Source organism: Cajanus cajan, chromosome 7 (genome assembly GCF_000230855.2).
Source record: "Cajanus cajan strain Asha chromosome 7, NIPB_CcT2T_4, whole genome shotgun sequence".
NCBI lineage: Eukaryota > Viridiplantae > Streptophyta > Magnoliopsida > Fabales > Fabaceae > Cajanus > Cajanus cajan.
The window spans coordinates 19,804,677-19,815,687 of record NC_138523.1 but is presented as its reverse complement, the minus strand read 5'-3'; positions in this window follow the sequence as shown (position 1 = coordinate 19,815,687).

Genomic DNA, 11,011 nt, shown 5'->3' with positions numbered 1-11,011 from the left:
GTCATCATCTTTCAAAAATTGAAGTTTGTTTCATATTGTCACATAAGAATAAAAACATTAATTTTACTAAGATCTTTTTCTAATGTGCCGTTAAGCATAAAAAAAAAAAGTTGTAGTATCACATCATATTTAATGCAAATAGTTAATATTCATATATCATGCATGCTTATTTCATAATTTAGTTCCTAATTTTAAGACCTAGTTTAGAATAATTTTTGTTCCTTATATGATACATGGTTCATATTATCTCATGAATTAATTATATTTAGACTAGAATAATCCTAATTAAAATATATTCTTTTAATCTAATGGAATACATTAATAATAGATTCTTTAATGGAGATGTATTATAATGTTGCCTCTTCATATACTCAAGCTTTAGAGATGAGGGGTTTAGTGAAAGGTTGTAATTAAGAGAGAATAGTAGTATAAGGATAGTTTTGATACAAATATAAATAAAAATGACAAATTTATTATTATCAACCAAATTAACTACTTTTATTAATCTTGCTTACTTAGATAATTAAGTTTTTAAATTTAGAAACAACAGTAGTAACATTTTTTTTTCTTTCTTAATCTTGGTTTTTTTTTTCCTCTTCCTTTTGAATCATTTAGGTAGACAAATCAAATATAACATCAAGACTTAGTATGTGAGATTAAGGATCACTTAAGCATATTGATCGACCTCAAAAAAAGAATCATGACCAATCGAATAGGTCAATCTATATTAGATAAATAATACTCACTAACTTACGTCGACAGGTATAGACCTATCCCATGGGCCTATACTAAAATGAGTCTAGAATCTTCCCACACATAGTTAAGGCATGATAAGCTCCACCCTCTCCCCACATATGTGAAACGCATCATCCATGCCACCTCTTGCAAAAGGAATGAATAATTATAAGTTAGTTAAAGAGCACACCCTAAAAATAAGGTTGATCCTCTCAATCATTCTATATCACACGTAGTAGGGTTAACTTGGGTTTCTTGAGTTCATCATTGGCTTTAAGACTCTCTAGTTTGTGTGTCCTTCAATATGAACTTTTGACACTCATCATGGAGTGTTGGTGTAAAAAAGCTTAAGATAAGTGTACCTTATCACAGTAGTAACAATTAATAAAGTCTAGATATTATACCTAAAAGGAGCTCAAATCTCATTTTATTCTATCGTGAATGTAAGTGCAAGAGAATGCTCTAAACATCTCATAAATATATAAGTAGTTAAAAAATATTACATAATAATAAAATTAAAAAATAGTTCTAAATTTTGGAGGAATAAAAAATAATGAAAAAGTCACAAAAACCATAATTAAAACTTCTTTATCTTTTAAAAACTAAAACCATATTTAAGTTGATTTAAAATTATATGAATACAAAAATAAATTACTTTTTAAAATTTCTCTCATTTTCTTATGAACTAGACAAGAAAAATTACTTCCTTTTCTTTCAACTAAATAAAGTTTTTTTACTCCTTCCATCTCCTCCCTTCGACATCCTAACTTATTTTTTATTTATTAAAATTCCTCTCCTGCCCACTCTTTTGAATTAATTAGGGTTTAGAAAAAAAAATATTTTATCTCCCAAATAATTATTTTACACAAAAGTTTTGTTTTATTTTTATGTTCTAAAACCGTGAAGTCTATAACACAGGATTTAAAATAGTTGTTAATAATGTAAAAAAAAAAAAGTTGTAGCAAAAAATTGTGAATGGCAGATCCAAATGTCTTGTTCAGCATCCACGTGCGACGCTTCAAGGGGGAGGCAAAGCAAGTCCCGTACTCTACTCTGTTCTCTATTAACAATTATAAAAAAGAATTTAGTATAAATAAATTTTACAACTTTTTTATCATTTAAATAATTTTTTTTTAAAATATCATTCTTTTAATACATAATTTTTAATTGCATTACTTCTATTTATAGCAATAATAATTTTTAAAAATTATAAAATTTAATATAAATAATTATTTTTAATATATATATATAATCAAATTTTTTTTATAATAGGTAATTGCTGCGTAGGAACATATTTTGACGCTTCCTTCCGAAAATAATGAACACTATGTCGTCACTGTTGCACGAGCTTACCAAAAATGACCACACTTTTCAATTTGTCGTTTTTGCCATCTCACGAGATTATCGCAGGGAAATAAATTGGAGAAATAATGACTATTTTCGTTATTTCTTAATAAAAATAAAAAAAAATGTTATCTCTTAACTTAAAATTATTATTCTCAAATTGAGATTTGTAATAAAAATTCCCGTTTATTCATAAAATAACTTTAACGCTTTCTATTATCTTTTTTTCTTCTTATTTTTGTTTTATAATAAATACATTTTAGTTGTTAAAATGGAAATTAATTAAAAATTTAAGTAGATTATAAAAATATAATTGGTAAAATAGTAATTAATATTGTCTTAAATTTAAAAAATGACAAATAAATAAAAATAAAAATATAGTTAAAAACTGACTATTAAAAAAAATGGGGGAGTAGTAATTTAGTTTTTATATTACTATGTGATAAATATTTCTTACATTATTAATATTTATATTTCCTTGTTCTATAATAAATGACATGCTAAATTATTTTACGTATGTATATTGAGAAAAGTTAATAAATAAATAAAATTATAATTTTATAAAATTAATTTTTTTATTTTAAAATTAACCTACTATTAACTTTGTTCATTAAAAACAATGCAATACAACACCATTATAGAGGATATTATTTAAGATATGAATGAAAATAAAATAATTAATATTATATTAAAAAATTAGGATGAGACTTGTTTTGAAATAATTTTTTCTTTTTACATTAGGTTTATTATAAGATAGAGGGAGTAATAAATATTCTTATGAACATATTAATCATAATATAATTGAAATTTATAATTAATAAATATTTTGAATATGAATATAAATTATCTTTTAATTTAATAATATAAAATCTATGGTTGGTTATTTTAATAATTGATATTTTTTAAAATTGTCAAAAATTAATTTAAAAATAAATATAAATAGAGTGAATAAAAAATGAGAATGATTTAAAATGATTGAATGATTAAATTTTTAGTTATTTTAAGGAATTATTTGTCAACTTAATTTTTGATAAAAAATATGTTTATTGGAATTTTTTTTAATCACATTTTTTTTATTCACATGACTTGAATTTAATATATTTTCTTAAGAAGATTGACCTAATGCAACTAGTACCAACAAATTCTTGGTGTTAGATGTGGAAAGTGAGGTTACACTATCTCTCAATTTTATGAATTTTAATTTATAGTATACAAGTTTACTTTCCTTTTTATATATAAGAAACAAAAATCTAATTCATCATCAACACCAATGAAGATGGTTAATTTAGTTAGTTGTAATTAATAATATTATAGTTTAAAATTTTATTTAAAAAATACTCATAAAATTAAATAGTATAAATGATAGTTATGTTTAATGATATTTTTAATTGATTTTTTTAACTAATAAGCAAGATATATTATATTGTTAGTTATCTAATAAATATATTTACTTTCATGAAAAATATCAGAAGATACATTAATAAATTTATAATAAAATAAGAGTATAATTGTAACGACCCGGCTGGTTACTACACACAGCACAGCACACCAAAAACACCACACAGAAAGGAACAAGTGTATACATATAGTGTCTAGAATATATATATATATATACAAGGTCCAAGTCTGGCTAGAGTTAAAGTGTACAAAATACATCAATCACTACTACACCGAGTAGCTAAAACAACAAAACACCCAAAAGGATCAGCTCTATATGCCAGCTGCAGACTTACCACCAACCACCAACCTATCCCTGCTCTGCTCCCATATAACAATATGATCATCGCAGTCCAAACACAATGGAAACAACAAAGGGTAAGCTAGTGAAAAGAAATCAACATACATATATAACAATATGAATGGTAAACAGCTACAACTATCAGCACATCAACCAGCTTATACTACATCACAACATTCAGCAAATATCAGCACCGCAAAGCGGCAATATCAGCACTGCATAACAACAATAACAGCATCAATCTAGTGGCTATAACAGCATCGCATAGCGGCAATAACAGCACCGACTTAGCGACTATAACAGCACCACAATAGTGGCTATAACAACACCACCATAGCGGCTATAACAGCACCACAATAGTGGCTACAACCAACATACGGCTCAGTAATATACAGCACAGCCAAACAACTCACAGCCCAGCTAACATAGCTCACAACACAGCACAACAAATCAGCATACAGCACAGCTAAGTAGTATTCAACACAACTTACTACTCACAACTCCGTTCAACATTCTATAGTACAGCCATAATATAATTCAGCATTAAAATCATCAATAACAGCCCAGCTCAGCACGACAATATAAATCTATTACAACTTAACATCATTATTCAACATTTATTAACAATTTCAACATAATTCAACAACTATCAGCATATACTTCCACATCCTCATATGCGCCCAGCGCACTCATAGTCGCGCCCGGCGTGACGCAACCAGAGAGCACCAGGGGCCAGTGCGCCCGGCGCAAGAGTGCTCGCGCCCGGCGTGACCCAGCCAGAGAGCCCAAGGCTCTCACGCGCCTAGCGCAATTTAGATTGCGCCCAGCGCCTGCTGTAACACCCAATTTATTATTATTATTATTTTAATGGCATTTTCGTAATTTTAATAAAGTTATAGGGGTATTTTGGGTTCCGGAACGGCCCGTTCCAAAAGTGAAACGGGCCGTTCCAAATGTTGAAAATGTGAGGTTTTTGTAGTCCCAGAACGGGCCTGGAACGGGCCGTTCTGGTATGGAGAACGGGCCGTTCCGGAGGGAGAACGAGCCGTTCTGATTTTTGGGAACGGGCTGTTCCAATTTTGGAACGGGCCGTTCCAGTTGAAAAAATTGCCCATGTTTGAAGGATCCGGAACGGGCCGTTCCGAAATTAGTACGGGCCGTTCCGGGTGCATCAGATTGCCTATAAATAGGAGGCAGGGGGTGAAAATTTTATACTGAAGTGAGAAGTAAAATCTTAGAGAGAGAAAGAGGAAGAGAGAGAGAGAGAGAAAGAGAAAGAGAAAGAAAGAGAGAGAGAAAGGAGGAGGGAATCCAGAGGAGGAAGCTTTGCCCAAGTTTCAACTCCGCTTATCCAGGTAAGGGGGGGAGTGAGAACCTCGCTCAGGGGTGTGGGGATAATTGTTGGATAGTTGTTTGTCGGATTGGCCCCAATCCCTTGCCGTTGTTCTGTCTGATTTTCTATTTACTCTATTTTGTTCTTTGTTGAAGATGCCGTTATTCTGTTTGATTTTCTATTTACTTTACTTTGTTCTTTGTTGAAGGTGTCGTTGTTTTGTTTGATTTTCTATTTACTCTACTTTGTTTTTGTTGAAGGTACCGTTGTTCTGTCCGATTTTCTATTTATTCTATTTTGTTCTTTGTTGAAGTAATAAATGAATATGGAATTAATGTTAATAATAAATGAGTTTTAATATGAAAAATAATGCTCTCTGTGAATACCTATGCGGACCTTATGAGGAGTATTGATGACATGACCATGTGAAATATGGACAAATGACATGAGACCTAAGCATGGACTATTGAGACAAATATGATTATGAGACTATAACAAATGAGGACATGATGTACATGATGAAATTATGTAATAAGTTAAATGTTGAGTCAATGAGATTATAAATGTATGACATGCATCATATGCATATATTACTCCAGGTGTGCCGTTGAGGCCGCATACCCACGACTAACAAGGTGTACCTTATGGTCACCCACGATGTAACATGCTAACAAGGTGTACCTTATGGTCACCCACGACTAACAAGGTGTACCTTAGGGTCACCAACGATGTAACATGCTAACAAGGTGTACCTTAGGGTCACCAGTGATGTAACCAGGTGTACCTTAGGGTCACCAACGATGAATTGTGAAACTTCCTTATGGCGCCACATGCATGCATTTATGAGTCGAGTCCATGATATCATTGCATGATAAATGAGTATATATGTGATATTGATGATGTATGTGTATTGTTTATATGTGACTTATATTTGTTGTGTGTGTGTGGGTGCTATCTAACCTTTATTTCTGCACCTGAAACTGAGTGAGATGTTTCTCACTCCCTTGTTGTTCTTGTATATGTTTAAATTATGTTGCAGGTGATCAGCATCATGAGGATGTTGGTGATGAGGCTTAAAGGCTTCAATTGGGCATGCTCTGATAGGATGTGACATTGGGGCATAGTTAGCTTAGTTTAATATGTTATTGTTTTAATAACTTTAGTTTCTCTTCTTTTGTAATTTTCTAACGAAGAGATAATGTAGATAACATGTATAATTCAAGGAAAATATATGTTAAGAATTGTAATTTGAACGTTCTTGATAAAAGACCAAGATGTACATTTTTTTTATATTTTTTTATTATATGATTTGGGAGTATAAATTAATTCCTAACCAGGAGGCACTGCCACCTTTACTGGAGTTAATTTATATTTCCTTTATTATTATTTGTATATATATGATTTCTTGTTTTACACTAAATTGTATTGAAAATCTTAACTTCTTTTCTTTTATAATTTTTACACTGGGGTTATGATTTATGAGTTAGGAATGTGAATCTTCTACCTTGTTATATTTGAAATATTTGTCAACTATGAAAGATTTTATTTACCCAAAAAGAAGAAAAGAAATATTTTATTATTATATTTGTTGTATATTAATAATGGGGTAGAGGGTGTCACACCTGCCCAGCCAGAGACTCCAAGGAGTCTCACGCGCCCGGCGTGCCCAGACCCTCGCTCGGCGCGGGGAAGGCAGAGACCTCCCCTAGGTCTCGCGCCCAGTGCAATTCAAATTGCGCCCAGCGCCCCTATGGCAGAGACTCCCAAGGAGTCCCCACGCCCAGCACGATAATGATCGCGCTCAGCGCGGAACCAGAACCCCAAAACATGTCACACACTGATGGCGAGCCCGGCGCGGTCCAAGTCACGCCCGGCGTGGGCCATCCAGAGGCTCACCTTCTCAAGCTCGCTCGGCGCACACATCTTTGCGCCCGACGGACTTGCCTAAAAGGAGCCTCCAGGTGGTCTCGCGCCCGGCGCGAGGAACGGCGCTCAGCTGAAGCTCAGCAACAACCCACCAAGTTCAAAAATTTGCCCAAAACCTGCAAAAAATTCACTCTTCCAGTACATGCAATCCATTCAAAGTACCACATTTTCAACCAACAACTTAAAAACACCATCTTTTTACACATGCAATCACAAACAATGAGATTCCCAAAATTTTTCTCAAAAACCTCAAAACCCCAAAACTCCATTTTCAGCAATCTCAACCAAAAACCTTCAATCATCAAACAACAAATGAGTTTTTGGACTCATTTACAGCCAAAAACAGCGAAAACCTAGCTTCCCTTACCTCGGTACAAGAATTCCGAGCTCCGGGACGAAGAAGACAAAGAAGAAGAAGAAGAATAAGCTTGAGGAGAACTCTGCACGGCTCAGCTAAACCCAACACTAAGCATCAGCACCTTGAATCCAAGCAAAGAGAGAATGATCAGCCAAATGAAGATTTGAGAGGGAAGAAGAGAGTTTGAGTGAGTGGGAAGAGAGTTGGGGAAGGAAGAAAAACGGAAATGGGGTCTCACAATAATTGTATAAATGACAATTATCAATAAATACATTTAATTTAAATAGACTCATATTTTTATAATTAGAACCAAAATAAGATTATACAAAAGGAAAAGGATAGTATATTAGTATATTATAATATAATTTTTAACAAATATTTTTAAATATACTTTTATCGTTGATTGAAATATTTAGAAAATTTCAAAATAACTTATATTCTATGTTCCAAATAAAATATTTATAATTAATAATGGAAGTGTACTAAAAAATAGTATAGCCCCCAAGAAGAAAAGTAATATTAGAGAAATATTTGATCTCGGTTATAAAAAGAGATGAAAATTCGTATTGTGTATTTAACTATTTGTGTGGATTATGTTGTCAACTTTTAGATTTTATCTATACATTTATACATATTATTATAAATATAATAAGAATGATGTATGTATTTTAAGTCTTCATTTTTAATAAATTATTATACTCTAAAAAAAAAAGAAGAAAACTTCTCATATAGGTCCTTTGTTTTTTTTGCTCTTTTCTTATTATAGGGTATGACCTTTCTGGCGTTTTATTTGCAACAGAATAGTGTGGAAAGGTAATACCATAATTGATGTGTAAATAATTTTTTTCCAATTTTACTTTTATAATGACTTTTTTATAAAGTAAAATTTTCTTATTCTTTTTTTTTTTATTATTTTCAAATTTCTCTTTATAATAGTATATAATTTTTAATAATCATTCATACTTATATAAATTTTATTATTTAGTATTTTTTTAAAAATAATTTATAAAATATCTTTTATATGCTAGTAGTTATAATTTCTATATTTTTAGCGAAGTTAACGGAATTTCTGAAATTTTGCTTCCACGTCTTATACGTGAATTAACATTAAAAATCACGTAAAAAAATCAAAATATGAAAAGAAAAAAAAAACTAATATTAGATTCCCTTAAATGTAGATAAATTTGACGTGATAGATAATAGATAATTGATTATGAGTTAATAATAACTTAATATGTCACATTCTGATAAGAATGGGACATTTGTACTGTATGCTAAATCTGGTCAATTTTAAGATACTGTGCAGTAATAATAACAACATAATGTTAATGTTTCTAAAATATATTTGTGATCCCGGTTCATTATTTGTAGCAATAAAACTCGACGTATAGTACTTAATTGAGTTTTTTTTTTAAGTACATTGATAAGTATTTAATTTTTAATCATACATGAGAAAAATATTTTGTTTGAAACTTGAGAAAAGTAATCAATTCTAATAATTTTATATTTTAGAAGATATTACTTTCTGATCGGTACAGAATCTAATTCATTTGGATTATGACGTCATTAGTTTGAAAAACTCTTTTATACAATTAAAACAAAGTAATAGTCAATAAAAGAGTTAAACATAAATGATTAATGTATTGTGTGTTTGAATGAGAAATTTTATAAATTTAAAAAAATTTAATTTTTTATATTTTAATTATTTTAATTTTAATTTGTATCATTTTTAAAATATTTTGTTTATATAAGTCAATTCAAATTTCTTAAATTTTAAATTGTTAGATTAGATATGATAATTTAATTTCATTATGGTAAAATTGATTTTAAAAATATATTTATATGTTAAGATTTTTAAATTAAATTTTATAAAAATAAATATTAACTAATTTTTAAATATTAATAATTTTAAAAATTAATTTTAGATAATATTTAATGATTTTAAAAATATTTTTAAATATTCAATAATTAAAAACATGAAAAAATAAAAGATAAGATAAAATATATAAGTGAAATAAGAAAAAAATATGAAAAATTTTAAATTCTTACTTTTCTAGAAGAATTTTAAATTATATTATTTCAATAAATTTTAGAAATACTTAAATTTTAAATTTTTTATAACTTTTTTACCCAAATAAAATATTTTACCTTAAAAAATTTAAAATTCTTTAAACAGATGAATTACTCTATTTAAAATTTTCATTTAAATATACTATTAAAATTTAGTATTTATTTGATCACACTTTACAAGACTTTACTTATCTCATATCATAAGTTTTAAGATATCGATACAAAAAAAAAATAATAAAAATTAATAGCCATATAAACGATAGTACTAATTTGAAAAATTAAAGGGTGGAATAGAAAAAAGAAATTATATTGTAAGGATGCAAATTTCGTGGGGCCCTGTTGAGAATTAAAATCCAATAAAAGTCGTGTACACCGAGAATGCCACATCTCTACATAAATGTTCATGTACCCACTTTTTAATTTTTTAAGGAAATAAAAAATGCACCAACTATTTTTTTTTTCCCTAGGAGACCATATTTATACGTTGACTTTTATAAAATAATTATATAAAATGTTAGATTTTAATGATGTATATTTCAGAGATAGAAGTTTTTACATTATTAATTAAATAAAAATAATAAATTTTAAAATACTTGTAATTAAATTCAACTAATTTGTCACTATTGTTTGTGATTAATGACATACTATGAATGCATATTCTATTTTCACGAAAAATTATACCTACTATATTGTTTAATAGTATAAATTATATTTTTTACACTAATAATATATAAAAATTAAACTCTATTTAAAATTTATATGTTTAAAAAAGTATAAATTACATTATCAAGGCATGTAACATTATCTAATTGAGTTTTTTTTTTTTTTTTTTATGAATATAATCTACACATTATTAATATGTGCTTCGTTAGTTAAGAGAATGTGAATGTAATCATAAATTTTTTTAATTTAAATTTCGTAAAAGTTATATGCATTATTTCATTAATTTCTAAAAAAAAAATAACTAGTCATCAAATAAATCTTCTAAAAATTAAATTTCTTATTTCTCATTTTTTTTACAAAAAATTATTATTTCTTTTAAATATTTTGATAACACATCAATCTTGAAAAGAATTATTTTCTTGTAGCTCTTAATTTCTACTAACAACAAAATCTTACTTAACTGAAGTGATAATAAAAAGAATAAAAATAATAATTTTATTGACATTTTTTTTTTTAAGATAATGCAACAATAAGATAACTTTGGAGGACCAAATCAAAGTTTTTCCTATTATTGACTAAAAAAATTTGCTATTTGAAAACTATTTTAGAGGATCTCTCTCGCTTTTTACAATGTGTTTATTTTAGTAACGAGTACATCGTACATATTGAAGAAAAAGAAATATGTAGTTGACTGTAAAAGATAAAAATATATATTGATTAAATACACATATGATATTTTTTAAAAAATTAATGACTTTTTTTTTAATATATAACAATAATGAGATATAAACGTAAAACCTTATATAAACTACTTAAATTTCTACCATTAGGTCACTCTAATGAG